Consider the following 21,650-nt stretch of genomic DNA (forward strand, 5'->3'; position numbering starts at 1 on the left):
TTATGTGTGGCATATAAAAACAAACAACAAAGTCATAGAAAAAGGGATCAGATTTGTGATTACCAGAGCTGGAGGTGGAGGAAGGGGAACTAGAAGAAAGGTGATCAAAAGGAGCAAACTTCCAGTTGTAAGATTAATTCATTACTAGGGATGTAATATACAGCATGACTATAGTTAACACACCTGTATGATACACATAAAAAATGTTGAGTGTAATTCCTGAGATTTCTCATCACACAAAAAATGTTTTTTTTCTTTTTAATATATCTATGTGAGATGATGAATGCTAACTAAGCTTATGGTGATAATCATTTCATTATATGTAAGTCACACCATGATGGTCTATACCTTAAACAGTGAGGTCTATCAATTATATCTCAAACTGGAGTATGGAGGAGAGTACATCTACCTTAATTATAGAATGATAAAAATATCACTCCAGCTCTCTGAATAACATAAATGTAAACATTTTCTAGATGGTAAAATTAATAAACTAAAAAATAAATTGGTATTGTATGTATTTGATTTTAGGTATTATGTTTCTTTTTTTTTTTTTTTGGTATCTGCTTAATATTTATTTATTTTTTTTTCAGAGTTATTATTTTTTTTTTTATTGGTGTTCAATTTACTAACATACAGAATAACACCCAGTGCCCGTCACCCATTCACTCCCACCCCCCGCCCTCCTCCCCTTCTACCACCCCTAGTTCGTTTTCTAGGATAGCTACACTATGTTACTGCCTAAACCCAGAAAATAGAGATTCTCTTGTGATCCTTTCCACCTTTAGATTAATTTGTTCTGCTCTTGAAGGCATTTATATCATACTAAGAAGATACTGATTTTGATTCAGTAACCTTGAGTCTCCAATATTTTGAAGTGTATCAGAACTAAAGTTTATATTTTACAGTTTTAAAATTTTGTCATTATGTCTAAATATTGGAAATATTAATATTAGAAAAAAGATTATTATTTTAAATCTGTGAAAATTAAAACTATGTTTAACTTATACTGAATTTATTTCAGAAGTTATAATTATATATAAAAACATTTAAAATTATATAATCTTATTCTGCTTTAAGAGACATACTTATAATCCTAAACACCTTGTAATAGTCTTATTGATATTTTATTCTTTTATAACATCTGGAAGGTAAAATAGCTGTTGAGACTATGAAATTAGAGAAATTTATTTTGGCATTAAGAAAAAGAGCACTAATGACTTTTACATTAAGCTTGAAAACATCATAGTCAGATCTTTTATAAACAGCTAAAATTGGTTCACATGAAAAATACCAGATAATAAGATGATATTTCTGAAATATTACTTTATTTCTGATTAAAAAAAAACATAATAAAGTGGTTTACATGTGATTGTAAGTGTCAATAAGGACAATTATCTTCTTCCTTTGAATACTAAATTTAAAATTGAAGTTCATTTTAAATTCAGTCATTAAAGGAGACAGAATAAAATGATTTTTTTTAAAAAGTTATAATTCAGAAATAGAACTCCACAAATGAATTCCCTAACCAGAATTAACTTTTTTGAATAATTTCAATTATTCTAATAGAGGATTAGAATAGAATTTGAATAAAACCAGTATATTACATTTTCTATACCCATCAAAAAAAAATGATCTAGAGACAATGACAGTTTTTTGATTCAGTGTAAATTTCTATTAAATTTTTAAAATATGGGGGTCTTTCAGATCTGTTTAATTAATCAAACTTTAGTGAATAATTAGTCAGTTGTTGAAAGTAATGTTCCCTGAAAATCTTAAAGGAGATGTAGTGTATGAAATTTTTATGAATTGTCCAAAAAAGAAAACTACTTTAAAATGTCTTACTAAAGTCAGAAGTGTTCAAAGTTTAAATATGTGAGTAACTAAAAAACAATACCCATCACTAAAAATTAATAATTATAATATAATTGAATATACATGCAAAATATGATATTTATATATTTTTAAATGTAAAATGTAGATGAATTGAAATAACATTTGACAAGATTTTTCAAAAAAATTGAAATGAGCTTTGACATCAAAATATTAAATATTAAAATAACATGCATTTTAGATGTTATATATCCACCACATTACAAACCAATTTTTTCAACCTTTTTAAAATTAAATGTATGTTTCCTCAATGAAAAAATAAGTGAAACCATGTGATGATAATATTGCTTATCAATAACGGTTTTAAATAATGCCATCTTTATCTAGATTGCAGTATTTATGCAATTGTATTCATATCTTGATTTTTATCATAATTATTTTATGACTGTGTTGTGAGAATGCTAAGATCTAATCTCACAAATTTCAAGTATTATTGACACATAAACACAGCATTTTTAATTATAATTATTAAGCTGTACATTAGATTCTCAGAACTTAGTTATCTTATAACAGAATGTTTGTATTCTTTGATCTAAATCTTTCCATCCCCACCTCCAACCTCTGGCAACTACCATTCTACTCTCTATGAAATCAGCTTTTTTTCTTCCTTCCTTCCTTCCTTCCTTTCTTTTTTCTTTCTTTCTTTCTTTCTTTCTTTCTTTCTTTCTTTCTTTGTTTCCTTTAAGAGTCCACATATAAGTGATAACATATAGTATTTGTCTTTTCTGTCTGGTTTTACTTAGCAAAATGTCTTCCAGTTTCAACTCTCTTGTAGTAAATGGACCACAGAACCAGGTGCTAGAGCCTAGGGAGATCATGGTTATTTCACTGAGCAAGGTGGTAGTAAATAGAAGTGGCAAAAAAGGATGGGAGTTATAGAGAGAAGGAACCTCAAATTCTGTCTTTGCCAAATACTAAACTCCCCATAGGAAGGGAGAAAATCTGAATAGCATGGAAAGGAACATCTATTGGAAAACTGATCTAAGCCATAATTCTGGATGTCACATATTACTGGGTGATGTAGAAGTTCCAAAAAGTAGAGTGGAGATTGCACTGAGCATACTGGGCATTCAAATAAAATACCAGAAAGAATGTATCTTAGGAGTAGCATTGTGGACTCAGGGCTACCATAGACCTATTCTGAAAATAACATTGGGGGAAAGAAAACACAAAAGAGTCAAGATGATCCACCTGCTTGCTATGATAAAAGTCAACATTCTTTAAAGTAAGACATCGATATAAACTCTCAACAATATAATATCCACAATAGCCAGCACACAATTGTTAGGCATGTGAAGAAGCAAGAGCACATGACCTGGGGAAAAAAGGCAGTAATAGTTCTAGAGATGATAAAGGCATTGAAATGAATAGTCAAGGAATTTATATATTTAGGAGCAGAAACATAATTGTGTTTTTATTTTCGTTTTCCAAAATAAAAATCTATCCTTCATTTCCAAGAAACTCAAAAGAACTTGAAGCAAAATAAACACAAAGAATCTACATACACATAACAATGTCACAGTTAAATTTTCTAAAAGAAAAATAATAAATCAGGGAGGAGGGGAAGAGGGAAAGAAAAAATCTTCAAAGAAAATTTCAAAAAGAAATATATATTACATAAAGAAATATGTATTTACAGAAATAAATACAACTGACTTCTGATCAGGAAAAAATGCAATTGGAAGCTAGTGGAACATTTTTAAAATGAAAGAAAAGCCTGTCAAACCTGAATTCTGCCCAGCAAAAATATCCTGTAAAATTATGGCAAAGTAAAAGTTATTTGTATACACAAAAGCTAAGAGGATCTGCTACCAGCCGATGTGCACTAAGAAATGTTAATGGAAATTCTTTGGGATGAAGAAATGTGAATCTAGACAAAACGTGTGATGGTTACTTTTATTGTCAACTTGACTAGGCTTTGATGTCCAGTTAGTTAATCACATACTAGGTTGGATGCTGTTATATAAGTATTTTGTAGATGTAACATTTACAATCAGTTTACTTTAGGTAAAGCAGATTATCCTCCATCATGTGGGTGAGCCTCACTTAACTACTTAAAAGCATTAAGAGCAAAAACTGAGTTTTCCCAAAGAAGTTGGGTACCTGTCTCAAGACTGATACATAAATATTCTGTCTGAGTTTCCAGCTTGCTTGCTTGTCCTGCAGCTTTCAGACTTTGCCAACCTCACAGTCACATGACCTAATTCTTCAAAATTCTCTATATCTCTGTATACGTACATATATACATATATATCTCAACAAGATATCTATAGCACATTGAATCTGTTTGAAAACATTGACTGATACAAAGCTCTTATATAGATGAAAAAATTCCATAAAGCGTAAATATGTTGACAAATGTAAAAAAAAATTCTTTCTTATATTTTATTTTTTATTAATTTATTTTATTAATTCTATATATTTTAAAAACATATGTATTGGGGCACCTGGGTGGTTCAGTTGGTTAAGCATCTGCCTTTGGCTCAGATCATGATCCTGGAGTTCTGGGATCCAGCCCCACATCAGGCTTCCTGCTCAGCAGGGAGTCTGCTTCTCCCTCTATCTATGCCCCTCCCCCTTCTTGTGCTCTCTCTCTCTTTCTCTCTCTCAAATAAATAAATAAGATCTTTAAAAAAAATAAAAACATGTATTGTTGACTGGTTCTATTTTAATTTTAGCTGTGTAAGCTCCTACAAGAGTGACCCTTGCTGAGATAAGAGCTATAACTTGAAGCAAAACCCCAATAAAAAATACAACCTGAAGCCTTCAGAAAATGAACAACAACAACAAAAAAGACAGATTATAGAGAAAAGATAAAATCTAGGAGTGGAATTCATTATAGGATGAGTTCTTGCTTTTACTACATTTAGCTCCAGGGTTAAAACTGATTTAAAAAACTTGCAGTGTTTGTAGTCTGAAGAATTGGAGAATAGAGTTCTGGTAAAATAAACCAAATGTAGAATGTGGGGTGGTCATGATGAGATAGCACCTCAACATGTTAAGATGACTATTATCAGAAAAAAGCACATGTTGGTGAGAGTGTAAAGAAAGGAGAAACTTTATACACTGCTAGTGGAATGTAAATTGATAAATTGATAGTCATTGTGGAAAATAGTATGGAGATTTTTCAGGAAATTAAAAATAGAACTACCATATGATCCAGAAATCCCTTATGATCCGGAATTCTATTTCAATAGAGCTGGAAAGTGGAGAAAGTGGAATGATAGTAAAGAGAGTGCCAAAGAAGAGGAATCACTAACCCTGATAAAGGGTTAGTATCCAAAATATATAAACAACTTATACAACTCAACACACAAAACACAAATAATCCAAGAGATATAGGCAGAAGACATGAATAGACAATTTTCCAAAGTAGACTTACAGATGACTAATAGATACATGAAAAGATATTTAATATCACTCATCATCAAGGCAATACAAATCAAAAGTACAGTAATATGTTACTTCACATCTGTTAGAGTGGCTAAAATCAACAGCACAAGAAACAACAGGTGTTAGCAAGGATGTGGAGAAAGGGGAATGCTGCTGCACTATGGGTAGGAATGAAAACTGGGGCAGCCACTCTGGAAAATAGTATGGAGTTTCCTCAAAAAGTTAAAAATAGAGCTACTCTATGATCCAACAATTGCACTACTGCGTATTTACCCAAAGAATCCAAAAGTACTAATTCAAAGGGATTTATGCATCCCGATGCTTATAGCAGCATTATCAACAATAGCCAAATTATGAAACAGCCCAAATGTCCATTAGCTGATGAATGGATAGGGAAGATGCAGTATATACATATATATGTGCATAGATATACATCTACATATATACAGTGGAATATTGCTCATCCATAAAAAGAATGAAATCTTGCAATTATGTGGATAGAGCTAGAGAGTACTATGTTAAGTAAAATAAGTCAATCAGAAAGAAACAAATAACACATGATTTCATTCATAGGTAGAATTTAAGAAACTAAAGGGACAAAAAGACAGTGAGAGGCAAAGCAAGAAACTGACTTTTTTTTTTTTTTTTTTTTTTTAGAAACACTCTTAACTATAGAGAAGAAACTGATGGTTACTAGAAGGTGGGGGATGGAGATGGGTGAAATAGGTGATGGGAGAATAAGGAGGGCACTTGCTGTGATGAGCACTGGGTGTCGTATATAAGTGCTGAATCACTATATTCTATACCTGAAACTAGTATTACACTGTTTGTTAACGAACTGGAATTTAAATAAAAACTTAAAAGAAAAATGAGGTTTGAGCTCAAGGAGACAGAAATGCAGTTGGTATCTAATCAAATAAATTGACACTGTTCAGAAGAATATGGAAGAATCTATAGCATAGAATCTGCAAATATGTAGGATATAGTACAAAATATACAAAGAATTAAGAAGTTTTGATTCATTCTCAAAGGAAAAAAGAACTACAGATTATACATAAAAAACAATCTGCCAATTCTGCGATGACCCAGATGTTTATAGGTAACATGAGGTCATTAAAGCAGTTATTTAACTATGCTCAATGAAGTAAAGAAACATCTCATACTGAATGAAAAGATGGAAAAGCTCAGCAGAAAAGTAGGAAGAATAAAAGGAACAAAGAAATTCTAAATGAAAGACAAGAAATGTAATGGCTGATATTGAACACTGTATAGTATTCAAAGCAAAATAGAGATGACAGAGGAGAGAACAACTTTCAAGATAGATCAATAGAAAGTATCCAATGGAAAGTAAAAAAAAAAAAAAAAAGAATGAAGATAAACAGAACCTCGGGGACTTATATGACAATATCAAAAAGTCTAAAAAGCATTGAATTTACCCAAAAGAAAAGAAGAGAATGGGGCAGCTTAAAAATGGAAACAAAACTCAACCAATAGATTTCTCAATTTGGTTAAAAATAAATTTACAAACTCAAATCTTAGGCATTTATACAAAAGAGATGGACAACTATGCTCTCAAAAAGACGTGTACAATAGTTCACAGCAGGTTTATTGTAGCCCCAACTTGGAAAGACTTAGATGTATATTAATAGGAAAGTAAATTAAAAATATATGATATGTCCATGCAGTGAAATATACTTAGCAATAAAAAGGAACAAAACTTACAAATACAATACAGCTGAATTTCATAGATATTATGATAAGTAAAAAGGACCGATAGAATTAATACATTCTGTATGTTTTCATCTATTTGAAGTTCTAGAAAGGTAATAATACTCTATCATAGAAAATTTAAGTACTGCTGGAAAAGGTGGGTGTAGGAATGTTTTTCATCTTGATATGGTATTGACTATATGAGTGTGCACATTTGTCAAAAGTCATCAAAGTATAACACCTATGATCTGTGAATTTCTTTGTAGAAAAATCAATAGAAAAAGTTCAGAAAAAAGTCAAGACAAAAAAATCAAAGGAAAATTTTTAAGAAAGAAAGATAAAACATCTGATAAAATAGTCATATTTGATTCTTGACAAACTGTAATAATGGAGAAATGTCATATTGATAATGTTAATCACTTTGTAATTTACACATTCTATTAGTTAAAGAAGATACTAATAGGTTTTATTATGCTTCCTAAAAGGACTCAGTTGAAAGTAGAGGGCTTTCTTTGGTAATTAGGTAGAGCACTGATGACAGTATCTTTGCTATTTAGAGTTGATTGTAGAGTCATGTGCAAATCATTTATGATACATACATAGGCACCACTCTATTAATTAACAAATTAATTAATTAATTTTTATTTAAGTAAAAATATTTTATTTATTTGAGAGCATGAGTGCATGTGTACACAAATGGGAAGAGGGGCAGAGGGAGAAGGAGAGGGACAAGTAGACTCCCCACTGAGCAGAGAACCTGAGGCAGTCTCAATCCCAGGACCCTGAGATAGCGACTGAGCTGAAGGCAGATGCCCAACAGACTGAGGCACCCCACACCCCATTAATTTACTAAACAGATATTAATTAAATAGCCATTAAACGCTTGACAAAAAGCTAAGGATAAGGATACAAAGATCCACAAAGTTTCTGCCCTTTGAGAATCTTTATTAATATTAATAATATCGAGGGGCCCCTGTGCAATGCAGTTCATTAAGCATCCAACTCTTGCTTTTGACTCTGGTCTAATCTCAGGTTCTGAGATAGAGCCCCACATAAAGCCCATGTGAAGCTCCACCTCGAGCCCCATGTTCAGTGTGGAGTCTCTCCTTCCCCCTCTGCCCCTTCTGCTTGTGCTCTATCAAATAGATGGATAAATCCTGAAAAAAAAAATTAATGAAGTTGAAAACCCTTTTTGACATTATACTCAACACCTTACATGTCCTCAATAAATGTTAATTGCATGTAAAACAGAATATTTCTACTTTTTTAGGTCACTTTGAGAATTTGACAAAAGCTACAGATATACATTCAGAAAAAAATATGTAGGTATATAATATTATCCTTACAGGGAATTTACCATTAGGGCATTCATGGTCTTCTGAAGTCATTTTATGAAACCCCACATCAGGGCTTACAAATTCTTATTATGTCAAAGACACTTGAAGAAGTAATGCATGTACATAAACATTCTAAACAAAAGAATGTGTTTTCAGAGAGCAGCTGATTAAAAGAAATACCTCCAGGAGGAGGAAGGTTACTGCTAAGTGGATTGGGTGGTCAAAATCTGCTTCAACTTGCTTATTGCCACATCTGGATTGATCGGTATGGAAAGTATTTCTTTTGATTTAAAACATAAATGTTTAGTTTCTTTGTGTTAACTTAAAAGTTAAAAGTTGCAGTGCATTTGAGAAATAGCATAACTTTGAATTTTGAAGTCAGACCTCTTTGGTTTTAAATCCTAGTTTTAAATCCTAGTTTTTAATAATTACTAGCTAAGGTTTTTTTCTTCTGTAAAATGAGGTTAATCATACCACCTACCTTAAGGTGATTTTTGAGGTTTAAATTAGCTAATATTTGTGAAGAACTAAAAATGACATATAGAAATACTAAAAGGTATATAAATGAATGCTAAATAGTATCTCATTGACTTTGTAATGAGATAAGGAAATCCTGAGATGTGAAGGTATCATCTGAGAGAGAGCAAAAGGAGTTGGTAAAATTATTGAGAAAGGCAGAGGATTGACAAATTTATGCCCAGATACTATTTTTACAGCTACAAAAATTGTTTTAACGAGCTATTGAAAGTAAAAGGAGGATTCTAAAAAATCTTTTTGTCTTTAAATCCTTATACATTTACTTCTACAACTCTCTGAACTACTAAAACACATATTTTTAAACCAGTTTTCTAGATGCTTTTTGTAAATGTCTCAGTTATGAAAGGCGCATAAGCTAAGCAGAATTTTCCTGCGCCCTTGCTAGGCTATTTTAAGGCTATAAGGAGACAATAGAATGGAGGCTGAAAAGGAAAAAGAATAGAAAACAAAAACAAACAAATCATAAACAAAAGAAAAAGAGCCTGTAGAGATTTACTGTTACTCAAATAGCTAAGTGAAGGCAGAACTAGGCTTGTATATGTGGGACTCAGAGGGCAAAAAATTTGCTATGCACTAAACATGGGATTTCTCAACCATTCCCACTGCAATTAAATGTCTCTGCATGTGCTCACTTTCTGTATCCTAGTAATTTCCTTTATCTCTTTCATTCAGCAAATGTTTATTGAGTACTTAGTATCTGCTAGGTGCTGTAAAAGAAATAAGTGTATGAAGATGCTTTGCATTCTGTCCCTGACCTTGGGTTGCCTGTAGGCTAAAGGCAGGGAGGCTTATATCAGGATATGAGTTACAGAGCTAGAAGTGCTCTAGCAAAGGCAGGAACAAATTGCCCAGGGAACAGAAAAGAAGGACTGAATAAATGATAACCAAAAGCAGAATGAAAAGTAGGTTGCTGCCATTTATCATTCTTTGTTATGCTTTTTTTTTTAAGCTATGAGGGTCTATACTTTTCATTTTTCAGTGTTTTCTCCCCTTTAATAGGAATACTTCTTGTATTTTTAAAAATCTCCTTCAGGATCCTATTCCAGAAAATTTCTTCATCATCCTTTCTTTAGAATCACTTCTTTGCTAAACTTCATTTTCATTTTTTTTTTAAATTGTAACGTGAATGTTAATAGCTAGGATTTTGTCTGATTTCTACATGAAATTATTTTCAGCCCTGGAAAATAACTGATCTGAACAACATAAAAAAGCCACCAGTCTACCTCCAATTAAAACAGTGAATAGAAATATTACAAATTTTAAAGTCACCTGAAGTAAAACATAATTATGTGAGATGAGGCTCTAAATAGACCAGATGTCTCAAATGGGCTTTTTAAAAATTAGCACAGTCTTCACTATTGAAACAGTATTGAATATAAGAAAAGACATTCAGATGCTAGTCCATAACAAAAGAAAAGATAATAATCTTTTAATGTCTGGATTCTCCTGAAGCTATAAATTATTCCATGCACACATGCATAAACATATGAAAAAATTAAAAAGGCTAATTAAATAAAGAAGGATCAACTTGTTTCTGCTCAGCCATGTTTTCTATGTGAACCATTCTTTTGATAGAAAAGACTACTTTTCTATGACATAAACTACTTATCCGTGTTAGCTGTTTTTTACTTTTCCCATTTCAAAGTATGGATAAGAATTCTTAACTACTTCATACATATCATGAGGATTAATGATTCTAAGAAGCTTTCAAGATGGAATTTCTGTCAAGTATAAAGCATCATTAATAATAAAGGAAAAGGAAATTAAACCTTTGCATAAATATCCTTGCACATGATGACAAATTGATGTCCTGATGAACATAATTGGTATTTCATATTCCTAGCTGTAAGGCAGATTTTGTAGTGCACCATTATAATTCTACCCAGGTACACAAATGACACTCTTAATGAAATTTAGACAACCTGCACTTAATACATGTGCATAATATGCACACACACAAACACATATACACATATCAAATCTTACGTGCTTTCCAAAAATTTACCAAAGAAAGAAATTAATCTCATAAATGGATATAATAAACTAAATACACTTCTATCTTCAAAATTCAAAAGCAACTTAAGTTGGCCACAAATAATACACATGCTTTTATTTTTTATTTTTTATTTTTGGTGTTATCTAATAGTTTCATGTCTCTCAGAAATCTTTGAGAGTTTACCTGCAATAAATAACTATTCTGTCAAACCGTGAAATGTCATAATATGACTTTATGGGATATTATTTAAGATTTGAACTAAAACAAATACCCTCAGAAAATATGCAACAAGTGTTTTGCTAATAAGAGAAATAGCAATAGTCTTCAAGTCAGGTCCAATTCTGTGATCACCAAGGAGAGAGTCTTAAATTCTTGCCAGCATTTAAGAGACAATCTAATATGCAAAGACACACACAGACATTTGTATGAGAAGCACAATTAATTTTGATATGTTTAAATAAGAGGGTACTTCAATCAAAACATATATTCCAAAACAATTCTCTGTGATGCTTTTGATTCAGAAGTTTAGAGCTGATAACACTGATGAGAATGTGGATAGTAAAATATCAAAACTGGCAGCACACAGCTCTAATTTAGGAAAGAAATTAGATTTCCCTGCAAAATAAATCAGGAAAGGAAGTGGAGGCACAATGTGGTAGAACACAAAGACAATTCAAGCAACTCTTTCAAAACTGTGGAGCTGGAGTAGCATTTCTGCTTCACAAAGTGGATGATTTAAGAGAGCAAGCCCTCAGGCTTTAAATGGGGAGGGGTGGTAAAATAGTTGGGCAACCTGCTTTGAGATTCAAAGTATCCGTGCTGAGCATTACACATCACTCTTGCGTTTCTGTGGTTCCAGAGCTCTAAAATATTTACTTGTTCTAAAAATAGAGAACATTTTAATTAAAAGATGTTTGAAGAATAGTCAACAGATAGCGTTCCAGTGCTAAAAGTAAAAACAACATAGCATTAGTAACTTGAACGGACTAGTGGAGGAAGAGGCTCACTTACTCTCACATTTGTAACCATGTAACCTATTCATTGAGTTACTATTGGTTGCCAAGCCTCTTTCTAAGAGGATAACTTTGGCGGAGATGACTTCCCTGAGTGTGGCATTCTAATGGAGGAAGATCGACAATAGAGAAGAAATTTACAGCAAGGAGATGACATAGAATCTTCAAGGTACCGAGTATTGCTGAGAGAATAAAGCTGGGAAGATGGCCAGAAAATGCTCAGCTTGGAGATGAGTGTTGTTTGAAAAGGTGGTCATGGGAGAGTAACACAAATGGAAGAGGCTTGAAGGAGGGGAGAGAAATAGCTCCAGGGGTATCTGGGGGCATCATTCCGCTGGAGCTTGCTAGCACAATACCCAGGGGCCAGTGTGTCACAGCTGTTCTGGGAATGACAGGGAAAGTGGGGGGGGGGGGGGAGGGAAGGAGTGAGGGGAGAGCAATAGGAAATGGAGATAGAAAGGAGAAGAATGGGATCAGATAGAGTCTTATAAGCCACTGAAAAACTTTGCTTTTACTCTGAGTGAAATGGAAGAGCATTGGATGCTTTCAAGCAGAAGGTGACATGGTGGGACTGGAAAGGATCCATAGAATAAGCTGCTTATATATTATCTATTTTATTCTCTATTACCTGTACATATACACAGTACTTAGATGATGACTAAAATATTGTTAATTTCCTTGCTAATTTTCAAAGTGTAAAATCACTTACATTAATCTTTACATGAAAGGGTCATAATATAGAGGAACCTGGGAGGCTCTATTGGTTTAGCTCTGACTCTTGATTTCGGCTCAGGTCATGATCTCAGGTTTGTGAGTTTGAGCCCCCCATCGGGCTCCTAGCTTAGCATGGAGTCTGCTTGTCACTCTCCCTCACTCTTTGCCCCTCTCTCTGTTGCCTCTCTCTATTTCAAATAAACAAATCAATAAAATATTTTTTTAAAAAAATATATAGTGTACAGTAGGCATATTGTCTTCTGAATTTAATCTGTTGTTTAAAATAATTCCAGTAAAACACACTATAACGCTGTGGAGTTAAGAGCATAGAACTATGGCAGAAACTACTTCTTTTCTCTATAAATCCATTTTGTCTTTCATCCATAGTAGCAACACAGCTGGCTGGGTACATTGCCATCCAGAATATGATTATATTGCACAGATTTCCTTGTAGATAGATGAGACTATGTCAGCAGTTTCTGGCCTATGTCATGTAAGTGGTAGTTTCCTATGGCCGTTTTTAAGATCTAGCCTAAAGAAAGAGTTGGCATATACAGTACATCATCCCTTATTCTTCACTTGACCTTCCATTCTGCTAAATGACAACAACATTTCATAGTTCTTGTGTTGCCCTTCAAACTTATCTCTGCATTTCAGCTTTCTCTTCCTGGACAGTTAATGGTTTACTGATAATACTGTGGTTAAGAGCATGGGTTCTGATGTGAAAATAATTAGATTCAAATCCTAGAGTTGCCATTGGCTTAGCTGTGTGAGCTTCAGCAAGCTCTTTAACTTGTGGTAAAGTTTTTTCATCTGTAAAATGGGGTTATCCTGAGAATGAAATCCACATATTTCTATAATATGTATAAGAGTACCTAGCAATATGGGATGCCTGGGTGGCTCAGTGTTTGAGCATCTGCCTTTGGCTCAGGGTGTGGTCCTGGGATCCAGGACTGAGTCCCACATCAGGCTCCTTGCAGGGAGTTGCTTCTCCCTCTGCCTGTATCTCTGCCTCTCTCTGTCTCTCATGAATAAATAAATAATTAAAAAAAAAAAAAGTACCTAGCAATAGTATACTTCCAGCGCCATTTCTTACTCCTATCCCAGTGTTATAAATCAGACCTGAAATATAAACACTTTGAAAATCACAGTTACCTAATTCACAATTTCCTTTCTTCAGAAGTGGGAATAGGGAAAGTTGACCTAGAAGAGTCTTTTTATTTGTTTTTGAATCCAGAATATCAAGATAGAACTGGTTTTTTCTATAAGGTTTAACCTAATTTCTGCTTTACATTCTAGTTCCCAGATAGCTGTTGTTTGCCTTTGTTGTTCGGAACCACCAGAGGGCCAGGCACATAATAGTTGCTCAGTAAGTATTTATTTTGTAAATCCATACAATTGGAAAGAAGTTAAAATCTATAAGACCTCAAGAACAGTCTTTAACTACAGTTTTGTTTCTAGACTACTAAATAAAGCCCCTCCAAAGCCAAACCTTTTGAAATTTAGAGGCAGCTACTTCAGGGAAGTGTTAGTATAAGGAGCCTTTTCCTCAGGTAAACACTACAAATGAATATATATGCAAAGGGAAAATAATCTTTATTTTAAACATCTTTATCCAGGTATCACTTCTAGTAGCCTATACTAAGGCTACTATTGAAAAACAGAAACAGACTTGGGGAGAAAAATGAAAAGGTCTTTTTTGATGATGCTAGACCCTAAGTTTCAATTACCCTGCCAAGGCAATGTTACTCTCAGGATATGGCCAACCTACTGGAATAGAACACAGAGGACTAGATGTCAATGTGTGCTTTCTTTCCTTTGAGCAAAATTACAGGAAGAAAATTTGGGTGTCTAGGAGAATATATTGTCTGTTTAGAAACTGTTTTTTGAGACCAAGTCTGCGCTTTTTGGAGGGAAATTAAAGGAAACCTTTTGATGAAGAATAGAGACATGTAAGATATAAGCAGTGCTACATCTGGTTATAAAGGTGTTATGCAGTCCTTGTCATATTTTGTTGTTATATCTGTACATTGGAATTATGCACAATTTTTTCTCTTTTCTTTGAAGTTCTCTGTACCTTCTAAATTTTCTATAATGAAAATACTTTTTTTTTTAATTATAAAAAGTGAACAAATAGTAAATGGAAAGCAAGTCAACAGAAGCCATTCAACTAGAGAGGTAACACTAGATAACATTAAACTAGATGGGTAACACTATTGAAATTAGCATAAATGAGATGATAACTCTGTAAATGTTTTAAGAATTAGTAATGATTGGCTGGAGAAAAAAAGAGATGTAGTGAAATAATGAAAGGCTGTCATGTAATTCTGAATATTATAGAAAGAGTAAAAACCAAGAGGATACTTGGGACAGAGCCAAGAATTAATTAATAATAAAGGCGCATCTCTGGCAAAATAAAATCAAGAGGAAGAAATATTGGGGCCAGTGAAACAGTATGGCTTTTCAAATTATGGAGTTATAAATTACAAAATTTTAAATTGTAGATTAAAGAGATACTAAAGGGGACACCTGGGTGGCTCAGCTGTTGAGCCTCTGCCTTCAGCTCAGGGCGTGATCCTCAAGTCCCCGGATCGTGCCCACATCAGGCTTACTGCATGAAGCACATGTTGTGGCCAAGATTGCGAATCCGAGAAACCACTGAGGAGCCGACATCGATGCAAGTACACGACAGTTTATTAACAAGCTCAAGCTTGGGTCCAAGTGTACCGGACACAGCGGAGCAGGGACTTGGACCCCGAGGTGGGTTCCAGCTTAGTTTTATGGGCTGGTCTAGGGGACCTCCAGAAGGGGTGGAGCAATTCCTCAAGTTCTGTTTACATTCTGATATGGGGCTTTCAAGGGCATTGAGCTCTGTTCTCATTCTAATTTGGGGCTTTCTAGGGTGTTAAACTGTAAGCTGTTTTTTTTCCTGTAACTGAAGTAATGTAAATTTCAGCTCTTCTTCACAGGGGCCTGGGATGTCTGTACTTGTGCTAACACTGAACTTAAGGTGGAATGGCCTTAATTTTCTTGGCCTCCACAACTCCTTCTCCCTCTGCCTGTGTCTTTGCCTCTCTCTTTCTCTCTTTCATGAATAAATAAAATATTTTTTTAAAAGATAGACACTAAAGAACCAAAAGTACAGAGGTATATACCAAGTATTTTAGCCTTGTCCCAACTACCTAATCTAAGTGATCTCATCTATAGTGGAGTCTACTACTAAAAAGGTCCATGATAGGGATCCCTGGGTGGCGCAGCGGTTTGGCGCCTGCCTTTGGCCCAGGGCGCGATCCTGGAGACCCGGGATCGAATCCCACATCGGGCTCCCGGTGCATGGAGCCTGCTTCTCCCTCTGCCTGTGTCTCTGCGCCTCTCTCTCTCTCTGTGACTATCATAAATAAATAAAAATTAAAAAAAAAAAAAAAAAAAAAAAAAGGTCCATGATAATTTAATTAGGTAATATATGGCAAATAATCCTCATCAAAACTCTCTTACATTTCACCTCTCTTGAAAAGGAATTCCAGAATTGTTTGGTTAGCACTAGAAATTAATGGAAAAAATAAAAAAAAAGATTTTAAAAAATGCATGATTTTTGTAAAAATAGGTATATTATTTTTATCTTCTTTGATTTTTTCCATATTTGTGTTTTTTTAATAAAGATTTTTTTAATTTTTAATTTTAATTTTTCTTAATAAATTAATTTTTTATTGCTGTTCAATTTACCAACATACAGAATAATACCCAGTGCACATCCCGTCAAGTGCCCCCCTCAGTGCCTGTCACCCACTCACCCCCACCCCCCGCCCTCCTCCCCTTCCACCACCCCTAGTTCATTTCCCAGAGTTAAGGGTCTTTATGTTCTGTCTCCCTTTCTGATATTTCCCAAACATTTCTTCTCCCTTCCCTTATATTCCCTTTCACTATTATTTATATTCCCCAAATGAATGAGAACATACACTGTCCTTCTCCGATTGACTTACTTCACTCACCATAATACACTGGTCCAGTTCCATCCACGTTGAAGCAAATGGTGGGTATTTGTCATTTCTAATGGCTGAGGAATATTCCATTGTATACATAAACCACATCTTCTTTATCCATTCATCTTTCGATGGACACCGAGGCTCCTTCCACAGTTTGGCTACTGTGGACATTGCTGCTAGAAACATCGGGGTGCAGGTGTCCTGGCGTTTCATTGCATCTGTATCTTTGGGGTAAATCCCCAGCAGTGCAATTGCTGGGTCGTAGGGCAGGTCTATTTTTAACTCTTTGAGGAACCTCCACACAGTTTACCAGAGTGGCTGCACCAGTTCACATTCCCACCAACAGTGTAAGAGGGTTCCCTTTTCTCCGCATCCTCTCCAACATTTATGGTTTCCTGCCTTGTTAATTTTCCCCATTCTCACTGGTGTGAGGTGGGATCTCATTGTGGTTTTGATTTGTATTTCCCTGATGGCAAGTGATGCAGAGCATTTTCTCATGTGCATGTTGGCCATGTCTATGTCTTCCTCTGTGAGATTTCTCTTCATGTCTTTTGCCCATTTCATGATGGGATTGTTTGTTTCTTTGGTGTTGAGTTTAAGAAGTTCTTTATAGATCTTGGAAACTAGCCCTTTATCTGATATGTCATTTGCAAATATCTTCTCCCATTCTGTAGGTTGTCTTTTAGTTCTGTTGACTGTATCCTTTGCTGTGCAAAAGCTTCTTATCTTGATGAAGTCCCAATAGTTCATTTTTGCTTTTGTTTCTTTTGCCTTCGTGGATGTATCTTGCAAGAAGTTACTGTGGCCGAGTTCAAAAAGGGTGTTGCCTGTGTTCTCCTCTAGGATTGTGATGGAATCTTGTCTCACATTTAGATCTTTCATCCTTTTTGAGTTTATCTTTGTGTCTGGTGCAAGAGAGTGGTCTAGTTTCATTCTTCTGCATGTGGATGTCCAATTTTCCCAGCACCATTTATTGAAGAGACTGTCTTTCTTCCAATGGATAGTCTTTCCTCCTTTATCGAATATTAGTTGACCATAAAGGTCAGGGTCCACGTCTGGGTTCTCTATTCTGTTCCATTGATCTATGTGTCTGTTTTTGTGCCAGTACCACACTGTCTTGATGACCACAGCTTTGTAGTACAACCTGAAATCTGGCATTGTGATGCCCCCAGATATGGTTTTCTTTATTAAAATTCCCCTGGCTATTCGGGGTCTTTTCTGATTCCACACAAATCTTAAAATAATTTGTTCCAACTCTCTGAAGAAAGTCCATGGTATTTTGATAGGGATTGCATTAAACGTGTAAATTGCCCTGGGGAACATTGACATCTTCACAATATTAATTCTGCCAATCCATGAGCATGGAATATTTTTCCATCTCTTTGTGTCTTCCTCAATTTCTTTCAGAAGTTTTCTATAGTTTTTAGGGTATAGATCATTTACCTCCTTGGCTAGGTTTATTCCTAGGTATCTTATGCTTTTGGGTGCAATTGTAAATGGGATTGACTCCTTAATTTCCCTTTCTTCAGTCTCATTGTTAGTGTATAGAAATGCCATTGATTTCTGGGCATTGATTTTGTATCCTGCCACGCTACCAAATTGCTGTATGAGTTCTAGCAATCTTGGGGTGGAAGCTTTTGGGTTTTCTATGTAGAGTATCATGTCATCGGCGAAGAGAGAGAGTTTGACTTCTTCTTTGCCAATCTGAATGCCTTTAATGTCTTTTTGTTGTCTGATTGCTGAGGCTCGGACTTCCAGTACTATGTTGAATAGCAGTGGTGAGAGTGGACATCCCTGTCTTGTTCCTGATCTTAGGGGAAAGGCTCCCAGTGCTTCCCCATTGAGAATGATATTTGCTGTGGGCTTTTCGTAGATGGCTTTTAAGATGTCGAGGAAAGTTCCTCTATCCCTATACTCTGAAGAGTTTTGATCAAGAATGGATGCTGTATTTTGTCAAATGCTTTCTCTGCATCTAATGAGAGGATCAGATGGTTCTTGGTTTTTCTCTTTCTGATATGACGAATCACATTGATTGTTTTACGAGTGTTGAACCAGCCTTGCATCCGGGGATAAATCCTACTTGGTCGTGGTGAATAATTTTCTTAATGTGCTGTTGGATCCTATTGGCTAGTATCTTGTTGAGAATTTTTGCATCCATGTTCATCAGGGATATTGGTCTGTAATTCTCCTTTTTGGTGGGGTCTTTGTCTGGTTTTGGAATTAAGGTGATGCTGGCCTCATAGAACAAGTTTGGAAGTACTCCATCTCTCTCTAACTTTCCAAACAGCTTTAGTAGAATAGGTATGGTTTCTTCTTTAAACATTTGATAGAATTCCCCTGGGAAGCCATCTGGCCCTGGACTCTTGCGTCTTGGGAGGTTTTTGATGACTGCTTCAATTTCCTCCCTGGTTATTGGCCTGTTCAGGTTTTCTATTTCTTCCTGTTCCAGTTTTGGTAGTTTGTGGCTTTCCAGGAATGCCTCCATTTCTTCTAGATTGCCTAATTCATTGGCATATAGCTGTTGATAATATATTTTTAAAATCGTTTGTATTTCCTTGGTGTTGGTAGTGATCTCTCCTTTCTCATTCATGATTTTATTAATTTGAGTCTCCTCTCTCTTCTTTTTAATAAGGTTGGCTAATGGTTTATCTATCTTATTAATTCTTTCAAAGAACCAACTCCTGGTTCTGCTGATCTGTTCCACAGTTCTTCTGGTCTCGATTTCGTTGAGTTCTGCTCTAATTTTAATTAACTCTCTTCTTCTGCTGGGCATAGGGTCCATCTGCTGTTTTTTCTCTAGCTCCTTTATGTGTAAGGTTAGCTTTTGTATTTGAGTTCTTTCCAGTTTTTGAATGGATGCTTGTATTGCGATGTATTTCCCCCTCAGGACTGCTTTTGCTACATCCCAAAGGTTTTGAACAGTTGTATCTTCATTCTCATTAGTTTCCATGAATCTTTTTAATTCTTCCTTAATCTCCTGGTTGACACTTTCATCTTTTAGCAGGATGGTCCTTAACCTCCACGTGTTTGAGGTCCTTCCAAACTTCTTGTTATGATTTAGTTCTAATTTAAGGCATTATGGTCTGAGAATATGCAGGGGACGATCGTAATCTTTTGGTATCGGTTCAGACCCGATTTGTGACCCAGTATGTGGTCTATTCTGGAGAAAGTTCCATGTGCACTTGAGAAGAATGTGTATTCAGTTGAGTTTGGATGTAAAGTTCTGTAGATATCTGTGAAATCCATCTGGTCCAGTGTATCATTTAAAGCTCTCGTTTCTTTGGAGATGTTGTGCTTAGAAGACCTATCGAGGGTAGAAAGAGCTAGATTGAAGTCACCAAGTAGAAGTGTATTATTATCTAAGTATTTCTTCACTTTGGTTATTAATTGGTTTAAATATTTGGCAGCTCCCACATTCGGGGCATATATATTGAGGATTGTTAAGTCCTCTTGTTGGATAGATCCTTTAAGTATGAGATAGTGTCCCTCTTCATCTCTCACTACAGTCTTCGGGGTAAATTTTAGTTTATCTGATATAAAGATGGCTACCCCTGCTTTCTTTTGAGGACCATTCGAATGGTAAATGGTTCTCCAACCTTTTATTTTCAGGCTGTAGGTGTCCTTATGTCTAAACTGAGTCTCTTGTTGACAGCAAATAGATGGGTCCTGCTTTTTTATCCAGTCTGAAACCCTGCGCCTTTTGATGGGGTCATTAAGACCGTTCACGTTCAGAGTTACTATTGAAAGATACGAATTTAGGGTCATCATGATATCTATTCAGTCCTTGTTTTTGTGGATTGTTCCACTGAACTTCTTAAAGGGGAATTTTAAGAGTCACCCTTAAAATTTCTTGCAGAGCTGGCTTGGTGTTCACATATTGTTTCAGTTTCTGCCTATCTTGGAAGCTCTTTATCTCTCCTTCCGTTCTGAATGAGAGCCTTGCTGGATAAAGTATTCTTGGTTGCATGTTCTTCTCATTTAGGACCCTGAATATATCCTGCCAGCCCTTTCTGGCCTGCCAGGTCTCTGTGGAGAGGTCTGCTCTTACCCTAATATTCCTCCCCATAAAAGTCAGGGATTTCTTGTCTCTTGCTGCTTTAAGGATCTTTTCTTTATCTTTGGAATTTGCAAGCTTCACTATTATATGTTGAGGTGTTGAACAGTTTTTATTGATTTTAGAGGGGGATCTCTCTATTTCCTGGATCTGAATGCCTGTTTCCCTTCCCAGATTAGAAAAGTTTTCAGCTATGATCTGTTCAAATACATATTCTGGCCCTCTGTTCCTTTCGGCGCCCTCGGGAACCCCAATTAAATGTAGATTTTTCTTCCTCAGGCTGTCGTTTATTTCCCTTAATCTGTCTTCATGGTCTTTTAATTGTCTGTCTCTTTTTTCCTCAGTTTCCCTCTTTGCCAACTTGTCTTCTATGTCACTCACTCGTTTTTCCACCTCATTAACCCTCGTCATTAGGACTTCTAGTTTGGATTGCATCTCATTCAATTGATTTTTAATTCTGCCTGATTGGATCTAAATTCTGCAGTCATGAAGTCTCTTGAGTCCTTTATGCTTTTTTCTAGAGCCACCAGTAACTGCATAATAGTGCTTCTGAATTGGCTTTCTGACATTGAATTGTAATCCAGATTTTGTATCTCTGTGGGTGAGAGGACTGTTTCTGATTCTTTCTTTTGAGGTGAGGTTTTCCTTCTAGTCATTTTGCTCAGTGCAGAGTGGCCAAAAACAAGTTGTATTGGGAAAAGGAGAAAAAGAGAGAGAAGGAAAGAAAAGAGAAAAAGAAGAAAGAAAAAAAGGAAGAAAAAAAAGGAAAAAAGAGAAGAAAAAGAGAAAGAAAAAGAAAGGTGAAAAAAAAGGGCTGGGGCAAGCAATCAGAAATAAAAACAAAAAAACAAAAAACACGGGGGAGTATCATCTGATTCTGTGTACTTTAAGTCCCTTGACTTCCCCTGGAACTTGTCCCTCTAGCTGGTCTTCTGGGGGAGGGGCCTGCTGTACTGATTCTCAGGTGTGAGCACTTGGGGGAGCTGCTCTGCCCCTGCCTGGTGCAGGGCTCAGTGGGGG

Source organism: Canis aureus, chromosome 30, assembly GCF_053574225.1.
Source record: "Canis aureus isolate CA01 chromosome 30, VMU_Caureus_v.1.0, whole genome shotgun sequence".
Lineage (NCBI taxonomy): Eukaryota > Metazoa > Chordata > Mammalia > Carnivora > Canidae > Canis > Canis aureus.